Here is a 17069-nt window from a genome sequence, read left to right on the forward strand (position 1 = left end):
TACATGAGATGAGACCCAGAAGGATCTCGATCTCTTTCGGTGTGTACTTGGCGTCTCCAAGGATGACATACTTACTGCCAACATGTTGCCAGGAGCCTAGCACTTGTAGATCCAATGAACCTAAATGCCAGTCTGTGTCACTTAGGTGCAAGGATTCTGTCAGTTGCAACCTAAAAGGCTTTTGGAGACATTCTGTGGTTGGACAGGGTCTGCTTATGTCATGATCTGAAAGGGTCATATATGGTGACTTCTGCTGAAAGGTAGAACTGGTTATAACAGGGTTATTTAATTTAACATTTCCATTTTTTAGTTTTTTCTCTCCCCTCCTCGGATTTGCCCTATTTATATCGGCACGCTGGGCAAGTAAGCGCTGACATTTTAGTTTTTTGAAAAATTCCCTTTGAACTCTTGAGACCTCCCACACCCATTGTCCCGAAGTCCAGGAATTGCTTCTTTAAAGGGCATTGAGATGCCCAATGTCCAGCCTGATCACACAGGAGACACGGCGTTCTTCTCTTAGGTAGTGGCTGTGGCACAGGTGCAGGAAGCATGGCATGTGCTGCGGCAGCTCTTTGCAGTGGTCTGAATGCATCTCTGGAACTGTGATTGAGGTGAGCTGTCATGAAGGGGACCTTCTGGTGACACACGTGGAGCATGTCATCTAAGGTTGGCACTGGTTCCACGGGCAGGCTGAGGATGGCTGCCTTGCACTGTTCATTTGCATTGTTCAGTGCCATCTCCTCCAGGACCTGTTCTTGGGCTCCTTCTTTCTTAACCTGTAACTCGATAGCTCGGGTTAATCGCTCCACAAATGTTACAAAAGGTTCTGAGGGAAGCTGCTTTATTTTACTGTAAGGTTGGAAAGTTCCATTGGTCTGGATTGAAGAGAATGCTTTGAAAGCAGTCTCTTTAATGCGTTCTAAAACTGCTAAAGGAATTTCTTGAGCTTGCTCGAGTGCTGCAACCCATTCACCATCACCACACAGATGTTTTAACCAAACTGGCAAAATATTATTATCAACAGCCATTTCAGGTTTTTGCCAAAGCTCCGGGAGTAAATCTCTTAATCTTTTTTTTTTTTCCATGTGGAGTCCCAAAGCCTAAACTGTGTGGATGAAAGGAGGGCAGAAAAAAGCTGCCAGAGGTCAAAGAGACCAATAGGATTCCCTGCTAAATTTGCCTCTAAAAGGCTGCAAAAGTATTCACTTTCGCATCCAAATTTGTCCTGAGCTTTGCACAAATCCTGAATTGCTTGTTGAGGGAAGGGGTCCCAATTACTGTGGACAGCACCCCCCTCTTTTTGACTGTCGGTATGTGACAGGGGTGTCAGAAAAGCTGGGATAATTTCCTGTTTCTGGGTTCCCGGCTCCACACCACCCCCCTTTCCCCGGGTTGTGGGAACTGGGACTGTGGGTGGGGAAACCGTGGGAACCAGGGGCAGGGAGGGGCTGAAGGCTTGAGTCACATGGGGAGGAGTTGGAGGGAGGAGGTTTGAGGGTAGGGGTGGAGTCAGAGGAGAGGGCAGTGCCGAAGGGAAGGGGGGTTTGGGGGGAGGAAGGGATTGCAAAAGGGATTGTGGGAAGGAGGAACAAAGAGAGAGGCTCCTCCTGACTCGAGAGCACATGGCTTTGGCCATTTTGGGAAACAAAGGAGTCCCCTCCATCTTGTGACCCCCCTTCCGAACTAAGACTAATTTGGGATTCACTAAGATGGGGGTTTTGTGTACTCGGACTGCCTGCAAAAGCAAATCGAACCCGGGGTTTACAGACTGGGGAAGAAGGGAGTTTTGGGGAAAGTTTAGGGGTTTCTCGAGGAATATCCGATTTTGGGGAAGGGATTTTGGGGTCAGGATAGGGAGAAACTGAGGAGACTGGGGAAAGTCCACAAGGAACTGTTGTTTTTTTTTCTTTTCATTTTGTTTTTGCATTCCAAATAAAATCTGCAAGATCCAAAGGGCAAAATTTGCTTTTTCTTTATCATTAGGGGAGCTTGATTGACACAGTTTTTTTACAACAGTTTTCCAAAATTCTGGGGAGCTTATTTGTGCAGATGATACATCTGGAAATTGAGCAAATAACCACTGAAGGAAATTTTTTAATTGCTTCTTGGAAAAATGGGTTTTCCCATCATCTGAGACACTTAAAATCTGATAATAGGCTCTTTTTTGAGACACAGATAGCTTAGAACCCATTTTTGGCTCAGATTTTAAGTTTCTATGTCCCCTTTTTAACTGTGACTGAGAAATCAAAAGGAAAAAAACCTCGCTGGAGAGAAAAAAAACCCAAAAAACAACAAACCAGAAAGGGGAAACAGTTTCCTTTTCCACCCACCCCCAGGCTGCTGAAAGAAAGCACTTTGAAGGTTTTTTACTCTGAAATCAAAAACCTTCCACGAAAGGAGAAACTCTTTTCTCTGAGGTTCAATGCCCCTTAAAAAGATTTTCCGTTAAAAAACTGAAAGTGATACTCACCTAAAATCCAGTGTTCCCTTCCCTTCTTTCCCAATCACTCATTTTGCCTGAGACTGACCCTTTTGGGGGCAAAAAGAGCTTCCAGTCTCGGTTCCCAGCGTCAGTCTGCCATTTGGGGGGCTTCTTTGCAGCACTCCAATGGGTTTTTTGAGTTCAAAGGAGAAAACTTCAGCCCTAGCCTGTAGAATCCTGTGTTTCAGAGACTCCACGGCGAATGCCAAGCCTGACAGGTCCGTCTCTGTATGGGAATCCTCGGCTACGTGCTCCCTGAGTGGTTCTTCCAGCTTTTTGGGAACCTTTTGTGGCTTTGATCCGCACGTAAGGCGCCAGTTGTGGTATTTCTCCCCAAGACTAGACAACGGCCAATGGCAAAAAGAAAGAGCCTGCTCTTTGTCGGGGGGAAAATATTGCTTTATTGTCCAGTCCTGCCCTGCTTGGCTGGAGATCTTCCCAATAGCTTGCTGGTGCCAAAGAGACCTCGGCCCCGCCCATCCGGGGGCTTTTTCCCCAGGGGGCAGAGCCCAGAGGCAGGGACAAGACACTATCCAATCAGGGAGAAGTGTCAGTGGAAGAGAGTTAGGTTACAGATGAGTAAGGAAAAACCACTTGATACAGATTACAAATCTGATAAAACACAATATCAACCAAATAAATGCACTACAACAGGACCCAGCAATTCTTTCTTCTGCGACCTCTTGTTCTGCCTTTCAAGGAGTGTCCAGAACAGCAAAATGTAATTGCATGAAGTGCATGGTTCATATCTAGACTACACAGAGGACAGGAGGTACAGGAATGGGTGAAGGATAATGTCCAAGAAAGTAAATGAACATGAAAGTTCTATGAGCAGGTGGTACTGTGAATACAAATATATAACTGTCTGGCAGTCTGCTACTGGCTGCCTGTGAGGATGAGGCTTCTGAATGTTTCTTTTAACACAGTGTTGAAGAGTTGCTAGTGCAGCAGCAAGCAGAGGAATAACAATCAATTATTAACAGGACAGATTGAGTACAGGAGCTCTAAAATGGAATAAATTCAGCAGTGTGGTACAATGTAAGATTTTCAATTTGGAGAGAATTCTGCTATATATTATTGAAAATAAGAAGGACTTCAAGATAATGGTTGCACTTACTTGAGCAAGTGGTGCAACACAATGAAAAAGCTGATGATTGGTGAGATGTAATTCTAGGGCAATGATGGAAAAAAGGCTTTGTGAACTAACAAACCCATGAAGTTTTACTCTAAAATACATTTTAAAAAATTAATGTTGTTTGTGTTTAATGAAAATGAAGGCTGAGCTAACCTATAGTGCAAATGAACATTCACAACAGAACATGACTTGTCATTGGTGGTAAAAGCTCAGCCAGAAGACGACTGTGTAAAAGCCATGCCTGAAACATCAAGCTACATGTGCTTCTCTAATTTAATTAGTCAGAAATGATGCAAATATCAACATACTAAAAGAAGGAAGAACAGGCAAAATTATCATTCATGCATCAAACTTCAGACTCAAACACTCAACTAAAATATTCAAACAATAAAGTAGAAAGAAAAAACACAAAAGTCAACAACTCAAACAGAGCTTCAGAAAACACTTCCATTAATAAGGAATGCACAGTTAAAATCATAATGAAATCCAGAGCAAGTTAAATAGATCATTGTTATTAGAAATGCAACATCCATTTTCCCTATTCCTCACCATCCATTTCCATTAACCTTGAGTGATAAATGATCTGGAGATCCAGGATGCAGTCATGCAGTACTTTTACTGTTGTGTTGGTAGATGCAGTCATCCCAGTGAAGGATCCAGCACATGCTAGGGCTGCTACAAGATATGAAGGATGGTTCAAAAGGTGTCTGAAGAAAAAAGAAGGAAAGAAACAAAGACATAAGAGCAGCCCTTTCCCAGCAGCAGTGCACTGATAGATGAGCTCATCAAATCTGGACTAGAGATAGATGAGCTAATCAAACATCTGACAGCCACAGAGTGGGGCTGTCCTGGAGCACCTGATGAGGAAATGGAAATAGAATTGTCCTTTTGGGCAGCAATTTAGCTGTTGTACATTGTCCCTGCTTTACAGTAACCAATACATTTCTCCCCATCTGTTTTAACCTATATCAGTTTGTTCACAGACAATTATACCTGAAGGGAACTTTAAGTTAACAGGGTTTTTGTTTGTTTGTTTGTTTGTTTGTTTTCCTTTATGGTGTCTGATTAAAATTTTAATGAATTACTTCTACAGTTACAATGGACCTGGAGTGCCTAACATGTAGCCCTCTTTTCCTGTGTGCTCTAGCTGATCCAGTAGAAGGATCTCCTGCATCTTCCAAGGCTGTGAACCTTAGTCCAGAAATTAAGTGCAGTTGTGTTGAAGTCTAGAAAAACATAATATCTTGTGTCATGTTTAGCGGGATGTGTGAGGTCATTGTTGATTCTTACCACAGCTCCTCAACCTCCACAATATGAAGCTCATATGGAATTTTTTTCTTTGATTTGGAACACACAAAAGTGTTTACCTGTCTCTTCAGGTTTCTTTGACAATGTAACAGTTCACCTGTGTTCTACTGGAAGCCAGCTATGCCACTGGGGTGTGTGCAAAATGCTACAGCAGAAGAGCTCTGTCTGCCAGCATTTGCTGCATTTGCTACACTTGGGTCTACTGGGCAAGTACAGTACTACTGTAAGTTCAGAAGAAACAGGATCTGTGTTGTATTTTTAGTGTTAAATGAATTTTGAAGGGTGCTGTACTAAACAGGAAGGTAGAAGGAGGAGGTTGCCAGGGCCTGAAGGGATTGATGTCTCTGGACATTTTGGGATGAGTGTTTGTATGTGGGAAGGGGCAGGTCAAGCCTTGTCCTGGCAAGGCAGTGACATGCCCCAACAGCCCCAAGAGCCTGTATCACAACCTAGCAGAGCTGCCAATCATGGCACTACAGAGGCAGGGCTCCACTCTGTTCTAACCCAGCTTCTGAGTGGCCAAATGACCAGAAATCCCTCCTGGGGGAGGGCCAACAAAGGCCCAGGGATTTTAAAGTCTGAACATGAGTCTGGCACATCTTGACTCTACCTCAGTCTTGAGTTTTCTTTGTGAGTGCTGCTGGAACCCAGGAGCTGGTAGATATATGTGTGTTTTCATTCATGTGTTCTGTCTTTCTCCTCCTGAGTAGTTGCATCTCTCTCAGAGCCCTGGCTCCGTTTTTGCTTCAGCTAGCTTGAGGGACAAACCACAGCTGGAAGGATTTTTCCTCAGGGCCCCAAAGATCCCAGAGTGGCTGTGAACCTTTTCCTTTAGAGAGAGCAGGTGCCTGCCAATGGCAAAAGGAAGGGTCTGCACTTGATCCGGGGGAAATCAGGGCTTTATTCAGTCTTTCTCCTGTGGTCCTGTCCCCACCTGGGTCAGGGGCCCAGTACCTGTACCTCTCCCCAAGCCAACAGACCAACCCAAGCACTTTTCCTGGCTTTTATCCAGGGGGTAGGGGCTAGAGGCGGGGACAAGCCACTACCCAATCAGGGATAAGGTAGGAGTGGAACAGAGTTGGATTACATTCCAGTGTGGGAGAATGGGTGGGGAAAAAGAGCAGGGACAAACTTCAGGATGATACATTTTCCAGGAGAACAGGGGGTACAGAAGAAACCATTACAAAACCCAGTATAAAAATGAAATACAATATAAACCCAAATAATGCACAACAACACCTCTTCTTCTAATTCCCTATTCTTGGAATATTTTGAGTGACTTAATACCAGATGGGTTTAAAGTTTGCTGAGTTGAATTGTCCAGATTAATGCTGTGAGAAATGCTTATGTTGATTGAATATTGTACTAAACATTTCACCAAAGTTCTCCAATTTTCTATAGTTGCCAGTTTGCCAGTATCCTTTTGTCTTGCTTAGACCTCTTGAGAATATTGTATTGTTCCTGTGCAGAGTCCATGGACCACTGTAAACCCTTTTCAGAGACCTGTCTGGGGCCTTACTGAGGTGAAGTGAGAGAAAGTAGCTGATACTGATAAACAATTTCATTGTTACTTTCTAGTTAAAATGTGTGTGTAATTGAAGATCAGTTCCAGAGCTTAAGGAAGTTGGAAGCTTTAGGTGGCACTATTTAAACATTCACATTCTGCACCTGAAAGCTGTCATACCTAAAAAAACAAAAAATAAAGTTTTGTTTCCTTTGGAAATAAATATTTGCTCTTTGTTGTTGTGTTGTTGTAAAGACTAGTGAGTTTTTGCAGCATTGCCCTGTTGTTTGGCTTGGAATTGTTTTCATTATAAGCCTGCTACCACTTTCTTAGCTTTTTTCCTAAAGGAACAAAGAAAAGGTTATTCTAAGTCCCATCACTAGCAGGGCTCTTCAGCAATGAAATAAAGGTTTTAAATGATCAGCATTTGCTCAGTTATATAACTTCTGTTTTCCTGTATTAAATTGATTTAAATTGAAGTGCAGTTTACAAAATACCAGATGACCATTTGTTCTTGCGGGCCACCAGAGATCAGTAACAGTTTCTAATGTTTTATGGGGTTTTCTTTCTACCTCTCTAGGAAAACAATCTAGTTGATGCTTTTCTGCCATAGTTTTAATTGCTAATAAATCACTCTGCTTGCACATCATGCTCTCCAGCACACATCAATTATTATCTGCTCTCTTCTTCAGGAGAGTCTAGAGGTGCCTCTGCCTTAAAAAACAAAACAAAACAAACCAAAAAAACCCCTAAAAAAAACCCCAAACAAACAAAACAAAAACAAAAACAGAAAACCAAAACAACAACAACAAAAAACAACAAAAAAACCCCCAACAAAAACAAAACAAAAACAAACAAAAAACCCCCCAAAAACAAACAAACAAAAAACCACAACACAAAAACCCCACAATGTACTCTTGATCTTTAAGGACTGATTCTGAGGAAAGATATTCTAATGAATCTGTCAGCACCTGGCTGTCTTGGATATTTGAGGTGCATGATGATTTCCCCTTTAGTGCAAAACATCTTTAGCTGTGACCTTTTAATTGCATGTTAATGTGACCAGAAAAATACAGACTGAGAGAAAAATAAAAGCAACATACTTTTTAAACATTCTTTTCAGTAGACCCTGGTAGAAGTTGGGCACCTTGTATAGCCTAGGTATTCTTTTTCACCTAAGACTAGGTATGTCTTTTTAGAGGGCTTTTAGTATAGGTGATACATTCAGCATTAAGGTCCATGTATCACTATTCTCCAAACATTTCTTGAATCAATTTTCAGAGTCTATTACTTTGAACATATTTAAATTATAATTTTATATCTTTCAGTCAGTTTGGATGACCAAAGCTATTACCCAGCACTTAGCCAACATCTGCAATGATTACAGCTTTCTCCCCTTGTGTCTTTCCTGGTATCTCAGATCCGATTTCCTTTCCCAGTCTAGAAGTAGCCGGAGGTGGTGTTTTATACATGACAAACTTAAGTTTCTTCTCTTTTCTGTTACTAGACAGACTAATTGCTTTAACCTGTTACAATTTTAAGCCTCTCTACCTACCCCTTGCGTTCAATTGACCAAATATTTCTGTAGGGTTCGGACTTCAGGTGAGACAACTGACCAGTCCATTTTTTCTTAGTTCATGAGGCTGGATGACAAGTCATGAATTTGCAGTTTGGATCATGCTTGCTGCAGATGGAATCTAATTTGCTGACTCTCTGTTAGGCCTCTGGGAAATTCACTTCTAAATTGAGGGGAATAAATTCTGCTAATAAATTTTCAAGGGAAAAGGGATATAGACCTGTCTAGCACAAAGGCTGTCTGAATGTAATTCTAACATAAGAAGCCTGTTGAGTGTTCAATGAAAATCTTATCTTTAATCTAGAACATGGTCATTGCATTTTGGTTAGTATTTTTCATAAACCAGCCCCCAATAGCAACAATGAAAGATATTGTGAATGATTTTAATACTTTACGTGCTATTGAAAATAGTTTTGTTGGTGGGACGTACTTGGAACTGATAACGAAAGGCCATATCACCATCCTCTCCTATAATTGTAAGTTCTACCCTTATAAATGGATTAAGGCTTTGTCAGGAGCCTCTTTGGACCATTTTTTACCAATAAAGCTGTTATTGAGATGTGATACTTTTTAGTGTTTGCACAGATGATTGCTTATGCACATACAGTAGTAATTGGTCATGTACTTTAAAATAATTGTCTTATTAGCATATTTTGTATAAGTAGCATTTTTTGAAAACTGATTTATTCGTTCTCAACTCATCATGATCTGATCCCTTCTGTTGCCAGCTATTGCTGTAAAGCACTGTGAGAGCAGTATGCATGTCAGAAGCATTTCCTGAAGTGACCAGCCGCTAAAGAAATCTCTTGTTTTACTATCAGCTTGGGCCTTATTATTTATATCTGCCTGTGGAGCCTGGAAATAGCTCCAGCAGCAAATACCACTAAACTTTTACCAAAGGAAGATTTCATTATCAGATGCCAGCTTTCTTAATTAATTTTATTGGCTGCATCCTCACTCTGCTGTGAATGTTTCCTGTAGGGTTTTGCTATTGCTTTTTCCCACATAACATGGTAGCATTTTCAAGCATGCCATATATATTTAAAACAGGATGATGCAAAATTGACCAATGTGAGCAACAATCTGGACTCTATTAGTGATGAATACAGAACTACACAGGATCTTCATTCCACACATTTTTGATACAGTCTTATTTTTCTCGGTTACTGAATACTAATGTTTAGCCATTTGCTTCTAATTATTTGGAGCAATATTCTAATTCAGAGGGTGAAGATTAATAGATTAGATAACTTTAAATTATTACATATCTACTTCTTTTCTTTTCTTTTCTTTTCTTTTCTTTTCTTTTCTTTTCTTTTCTTTTCTTTTCTTTTCTTTTCTTTTCTTTTCTTTTCTTTTCTTTTCTTTTCTTTTCTTTTCTTTTCTTTTCTTTTCTTTTCTTTTCTTTTCTTTTCTTTTCTTTTCTTTTCTTTTCTTTTCTTTTCTATTTATCTTAAAACATCCTGGCTTTTAGTGTTAGGAAGTTCTGCAGACAGTACAGTCCAAATATAGACCCATATAGCAAAGAACCATACCACTGAACTCAACAAATGTGACAACATTTTGATAGGGAATTCAACAGTAAGAGAGATGAGCCAAACAAATTATCATATGCTAAGCACTGTAGCTTTTTACATCCACTGTCCAAAAATCTGTAAAAAGAATGTAAGGATAATTTCAAGATTCCTTCTTTTATTTCTATCCCTACTGCATTCTTTTGTCACTCTCCCTACCCTAATTTGCTGAGCAAAAAGAAAATAAATAAATTAATTAACCTGACAAACTGAAACTGAAGTTTCATCTTAGAACGAATTTGATACCTGTCACTCATTTATTCATTCATTCATCTATCTTTCAAAGTACTTTAAGTCAGTCCATAGCTTGTAAACAAGAGAAATATATTGAATGGATACAACTGATGGATACAAGTAATAATTGATTGGTTTAGAAGAGTACATTGATTGTTCATATTTAGAATGAGCGATGGACTTGCTTACTCTTTTATTAATTGAAAACTTATTTTAAAAATACTATTTATTTGGTGTTAATTATATGATTGCCATTAAACCTTTATAGAGGGGGGTTTGTTGGCTTTGTGTTTAGTTTCTTTTTTTCTGAACAAATATATCTATTGTTTTAGATGACTAAAACATTTAATGTTCTAAAACATCAATGAAGGTTAGAAAATGTTCAGCTTTTATTACTTTTTTTTCCTCTACACGGAGTTGTTTTCTGTGTAGGTACAGAAACTTCTGATCAGTATCAGAGCAGTCTCTAATGGGCACCTTTTGTCTGAACAATTACTGTGTTGGTGGAACAGTATGCTAACAACAGACATAGCCCTAGGCAGAAGTCTCTGTACCTCATCCATAAATGGGGTAAAAATCCCACCAGCAGTGTGAAAAATGGATGGAAACATAAAATATCTGTTGTACTGATCACTTTGGAATGATAATTGTAATTTATATGGTTAAGGTATTCAAATGTTGAACATTTTGAAATGTTTTATATAGATATACTTCAAAAATTCTCCCTCAGTGATAAAGGAAAAATATGGTTGGGTAAGATAAAATGAAAGGAAATTGTTTCATTCACTCTTCACCCAGTTTCAAATATTTTGACCTTACTTTTTGGAACCACAAGGATTCAGGATTCATTTCTTTCTACTACTTCACCTGGCCTCTTAAAAAATGGCTATATGCGTTGAGTAAAGTTTCAAATCTTCTGTCTCATTTTGATGTTGCTTGCATTGCTGAGGAGTGAGAAAAGCAATATCTTTCACTACTCATATTCCTTTCCTGGAACAGCTTTTTAAATTTGCTGAAAAGAAACGTATGTAACATAACTTTTGTCAGCCAATAGGATGTATTTTTTTGTTGGTATAGGTATGATGAGAATAGAACAGTATATTTTGCTTCATAAAATAGGGAAAATGAGAGGAAAAATAAAGGAGGTTGTGCTTGGGTTTCTTGCTGGCTGTATGTAGGGATGGATGCATTTCTTTGAACTTCAGGCAGCTACAAATGTAGATTTGAATACCTCATTTGTTTTCCAGGCTCTCTTTTTAGACAGTGGCAAAAGTGGATTATTTCAGGGTGGAATTCATCTCCTTTTAAGGTTGATAACTAAAATAGTTTGGATGAATAATGCTACTTGCTTCTCTCTATTGACTAGAAATGGAGGAAAACAGGCTAGTATAGATATCAGCATTTGGAAGGCAGAGGAGATATATCTTCTTTCTGATGACTAAAAAAGAGCAGATGATGTCAAAGAATGGTCTCACTTTTGTTTATGGGATGGAATTATACCGTATTGCTTTTGGAGATTTTATTTTACTACAGACAAGAGGTTATTTTTAATAACTATTGCCCTTGAAAAGTCCCACAGAAGCTCAAAAAACCAGAAATTTATGCTTCCTTAACCCTCTTTAATTCTCCAGGTGTTTTGTTTGTTTGTGTTCCCCCCTCCCATGATAGTTGATCTTGTCTAACTTTCCCGCTCATACCTGTTATATTCTGGTCTTTATGCACTTATGGAAAGGTGGGACTTCTATTTTTCCAGATGTTCGTTTGCATTTTAAATGTTTTTAAGCATTACAAATGGTATGCTAAATTTCTCAGTATTTTAAATTGTATCCTATGAGAAGTGGAAAGAGCAAACCTTGGTTTTCAATAGATTCTACCCAAGTGGGCAGGCAGCTCCTCCTTCAAAGCCTAGCCTGTGACAATATTTCCATGATGTCCTAGGTTAAGACGTAAGATGTGCCCAAAGTATGTATTCTATCACTATCTACATGAGCTGTTGAAGCTAGGTTGGACAGTGTTTCCCTTGCCCCCTCCCTCCAGACTATCTTCTGTTAATGGCCCATCAATGCCCTGCTGCATGACTCATAGATAACTCCCTCCAGGAGCTATCTCTGTTTAATGGGCAATCAAGGACCCATTGCAAGACTGATGAAATGATATCAGCCCATTGTGAGATGCTCTGCCCAGGTGGAGGAGCCAAGCATTCCCACCTGGATATAATCTGGGATTTGGGACAGCACAGGCAGCCTTACCCACTGGATTCCGGGAGGACAAGAGCTACCAGACCTTTCTGTGGGAACATTTCTTCAACAAGACCACTTCATCTGGACTGCTACCACCACCACCAAAGGGTATCAGGTTGTATTCTGACTCTGTCAGTGATCTTTTGTACTACTGCATGCATTTTATTATTTCTTTTTAAATTCTATTTTATTTTACCTTTTTTTTTTTCTCTCCTATTAAATTGTTTTTTCTGACTTGGAGTCTCTCGCTGGTTTTGCCTTCAAGCCAGCACACATGGGAAGCCTTGCATAATGCTGAATCTTTCCTATAAGCCCACACAAAAACATTAAATTCCTTCTGAAGTCAATACACACCTCATAAAAAGAACACAGGATAGAAATGGATTTTAAACAAAAGCTAACTAGGAAGCAGGAAGAACCTCAATTTGCCAAGTGCTGAGCCTATTTTTGTCCCTTAATTTAAATTCTGCTTCCCTTTGAAGTAACATGCAAACAACATTTACAGTCTACAAATGAAATCAATTAAGAAGCTATGAATGAGACTGGAGTTGTTTACAAAACTGAGAGTCTATGAATTTCCAGTGAGAAGTTGAGTTGTCTTCTTGAAGGCTATGCTATCACTCTATAAAAAAAACCATAAACCAACAAACCAAACAACAACAACAAAAAAACACCAACAACAACAAAACCCAAACCCAGAATCAAATGTCTGTAAAATAATAATTAGAGAAAGAAGGGGAACCTAGATTAAATATTAGAAGACAGTTTTGATTTCCTGTTGGGATGCAGATTAATATTTATTAGTGTAAGTTTAGATACTGAAAGGTCTTTTTAATCAAGGTGAGAGGTAATTTTCATTAGCTGATTTTTAAAAATGCTTAAATATGCATAAACAGATTAAATATCCAAGTCATAGCAAAATTCTAAAAAGGATAAAAAAATATATTGCTCTGTAATCCACCAAAGGAAAACCATTGCTTTCCTTTTGTGACGTAAGAAAAAAAAAAAAAATTATAGATATATAGCTGTATAGCTTTTTTTTTTCATTAGATGGGAAGAAGAAATTATTCAGGAATAACTTATATAGTCAGCAGACCATTGCTCTGGTTAGATTTATTTTCTAAGCATTATTTGTGCTTACTTGCTGCATTTCAGCCTTGTTCACAGTGAATGCACTTTCTTTCTCATTTTAATCAACAATTTTGTGGTGCTCTTGTTGACAGTACATGTCAGAAGGTCCTAATTTATCCTTGGAGCAAAGCTATGCAAGCCACTGGCTTTGCACTAAAGATAAATCTGACCAGTTGCTATGTGAACCTACTATAAGTTAAAAAAAAATAACCTGCTACAATGAAGTAAAACCTTATAGCTCAAGATCTTTGTTACATGTGATAAAACTTGTTTGCTGCCATGAGAACTGAACTGCATCATACCCCAAATGTGTTTCGACACTGTTTCTCCATGTTTGGAATAACCTAATGAAGATTTGGAGGTTACATATGTCCCATTAATTGATTGATAGGAGGATGATCTAGATTTCATATGTTTCACAGTAAAACTGTTATACTGCTGCTATACTCTTGGACTGGAGTGCATTATCATGTATATTGTTATAAGTCACCTCAATACACCTTGGTAGACATAGTTACAATGTGATACTGATTAAAGACTATACGTTTTTATATTCTCCCTGTATAAGAGGGAGGGGGAAATAATACAATAAAATTTCTGACTGCAGGATGTTTGTTTGGCTGAAAGTGATAGGTTGAATTTCTCTTCTAGGAAGAAGGGATGAGTAAGTTCATTCTAAAGTTAGGATGACATTCCTGCAGAATCCTGCCTTGAGCTCCAGCTCCAGCTCCAGAGTTTCAAGGCTTTGAAACTTGAGTGCGTCTGAAGTGAGTTAATCAAAAATACCAGAGACAGGGGAAACTGCTGTCAGATCATAAAAGCATTGTAGTGGAAAGACTTACTAAGGGGAAAAATAAATAAGTAATAATAAGGCTCTTCAAACTAAGGAAACGGTGAACCCCCCCACAAACTTTGTTAGGTGGCTATCTTACAGCTTCTGCTAATGGGGCTGAAGAAGAGAGCTACAGTGTCTTAATTGCCTATTCTGTTCTGTTTTGTTCACAGGTTTTCATGGAATCTGGGCACAGCAGTTCCTGCCTCACTTTTAATTTGAACAAACAAAAATTCCTTCAGAAGGCTTCCTCTATGTGCTTAATTGTTACCTACAGTAATAATGGACATGAATCCAGCTGCTGAAAGTAAAGTCAAAATGAAAATTCAAAGCATTACCTGTTTACCTAATTGAAATAACTTTGTTATCTTACTTTCTCATCTCCTTGCCCTCCTGCTGTTGTAGCACAAGCTCTGTAGGGGGATGTGGGGGGAAAGCATAAATATTATAGCTGGCTCAAGAATAGAATCTCACTGATTGAAGCCCTGAACAGGTCCAGCCTGTTGGTCTGGTGAGAGCAGGGGGCACAAGTAGCTTGCAGACTCTTCCTATGAGGGTGAACTGAAGCATGGAAACTTGCAGAAAGCCATGGTTCCCTGCCTTGGGGACCTGCTTCCTCAGGCTGGAGAGTGGTGCTGTCCAGAGTGAAGCTGCCTTACGGGGCTTTCAGAAACACTGACACTGTGACCAGTGTCCGATATTGCTCGTGAATTCCTCATGAACAAAATTCAGTTTGGCTTCTTGTATCCTTCTTTATATTTTTGCCTTTTCCTAAAGTGAAACTAAGTAGTTCAATCTTCTCTCTTGGGAGCACTTACAAAAGCATTTCTTAGAAAGGATGCTGGTGGTAGAAAGAAAATGGTTCATTCTTGGTGTCATATGTTATCCTTCTTAGAAAACAGTTGTGTGAGTTGTTTTTGTAGTTCTTTTTAAAATGAACATATTCACTTTGTGTTTATCAGAGAGATCCTTGGAATTAGTATTTTTAGTCCAAAAAATAGTTTTGCATATTCATATCTTGAAGAAAGAAGACAAAATTATTGTGTTTCAGTAAATGAAAGCCTACACTAAGAATGTAGCCTTTTTTTCTGGAGAAAAAATTCTGGAAAATTTAAATCCTCAGATTAAATTAAGAAAACATCTTTCTTTACCACATTTGTTGGTTTGGTTTTTTTGGTGGATTTTTTGTGGTTCCCCCCCCCCCCCGCCCCCGGTCAGCCTTAGCACATCACACTTTCTTGTGAGTCAGTACTTAATTTGCATAACTTTGATTAGCATTTGGTTGACGGGATATTTTTTTTGTTGTTGTTGTTCATTTCTCCTCACAACACCATGTTGAGTTTCTTTATGAGACCAGATGACCGCCGATGGCAAAAGGAAAGAGCCTGCTCTTTGTCTGGGAGGGAAAATACTGCTTTATTTGCCCAGGAGCTAGTTTTAGCTCCTTTCCCGTCCACACTGGAGCCAGATCTCCTGAGGCCCTGCCCGTGCCGTGGCTTTTTCCCCAGGGGGCAGGGCCCAGAGGGAGGGACAAGCCACTGCCCAATCAGGGATAAAGTGGGAGTGGAACAGAGTTGAGTTACATTCCAGTATGGGGGGTTGGGCGCGGCCAAGCATGGACAAACCACATGATCTAGTTTCTAAGGGAAACTGGGGAAATATTACAACTCAAATGAAACACAATATTAACCAAAGTAATACACTGTAACAACACCATATCTTTATTTACATTTTCTGTTCTTCAACTTTGTCTCTAATATTGTGTAAAATATTACATACATGCATTGAAGGTATGTAATAAAAGGTATACACAAGACATAAGAATATAAAAAGTATGAATACACTTCAAGGCCAAAATATGTTCTAAAATATTTGGGTGTAGTAAGTTTTTCTAAAAAACAGCTATGCCTAATGGTTATGAAATACAAGCTCAGATAATCCACTTCCTTGAAGAACAAAGTTATTGTAGTTGTCTCTGTACATTTGTCTGCAAAAGCCAGTCTTTATTTACAAATCAGAACAAAAGACTAGATGATAGGCTGTCAAAGCATTTTCTGTCAAGTGACTTTTTGTCAGTGTAGATGCTACTTATTTGCATAAACATGACGAAACACTATATGACATCATATAACCATATATCACAGGTAAATTAAAGATTCTTGACGTGAAATGTACATTGCTGAGGCAAATGAGAGGGAGCTCTTTCCTAATCACCAATCATGTCTGACACAAGATTATTAGGATACATAGGTCAGAGTACATGATTAGAGAGTATTTAATGTTTTTTAGCAGAAAGTTTTTGGGTAGAAGTGCTTAAATGGAATCTAACTTCTCCCAGATCTGTCATGATGCCATAAAACTCAGTCTAAATTGTGACACAAAGAATTTATCCTAAGTTTGCATATGTTGTCTGTTCAGATGTCTTTAGAGCTATGAAATGTCTGTATGGATTGTACCTATATCAAAACAGACTGCAGGGGCACAGACTAGGTAAAATTGGGTTTGGGTGCTGAACAAGGGCAAATATATTCCAATTTATTGCTACTGAGATTCTGGAGTCTGCTTCCACCTTAACTCCCAGAGAGATAATAATTTCTGAGTATCCAGTTATGTTGCAGAGTAAACTGAATTAGGCCATATTGACCATGAGCTCAGCAGGTTAGAGCATGGTGCTAATAACACCAAGGCTGTGGGTCTGATTCCTATACAGACCACTCTCTTAAGAGTTGGACTCAACAGTTCTTGAGGGTCCCTTCCAACTCACAACACTGATTCCTTCTGAGTTTGCACCTAAATAATGTTAAAACAGCAGCATATCAGGAACACCATGCATTGTGAGACATTCAAAATCAGCCAAACACAATAATATTGGAAATAGTAATTATAGTACCTATTTTATAATAAAAAAAATCTCCCTGAAACAGCATGGTAAGAAAGCTGCATTTGTTTTAAAAGGTGAAGCTGGCTGTTTTGTATGTTTGCATGAACACTGTTGTCTGACACTTAGGCAAACTCTAGGCAATAGGATTGTTATTCTTGGTTTTTCTCTGATA

Source organism: Hirundo rustica, chromosome Z (genome assembly GCF_015227805.2).
Source record: "Hirundo rustica isolate bHirRus1 chromosome Z, bHirRus1.pri.v3, whole genome shotgun sequence".
Taxonomy (NCBI): Eukaryota; Metazoa; Chordata; class Aves; order Passeriformes; family Hirundinidae; genus Hirundo; species Hirundo rustica.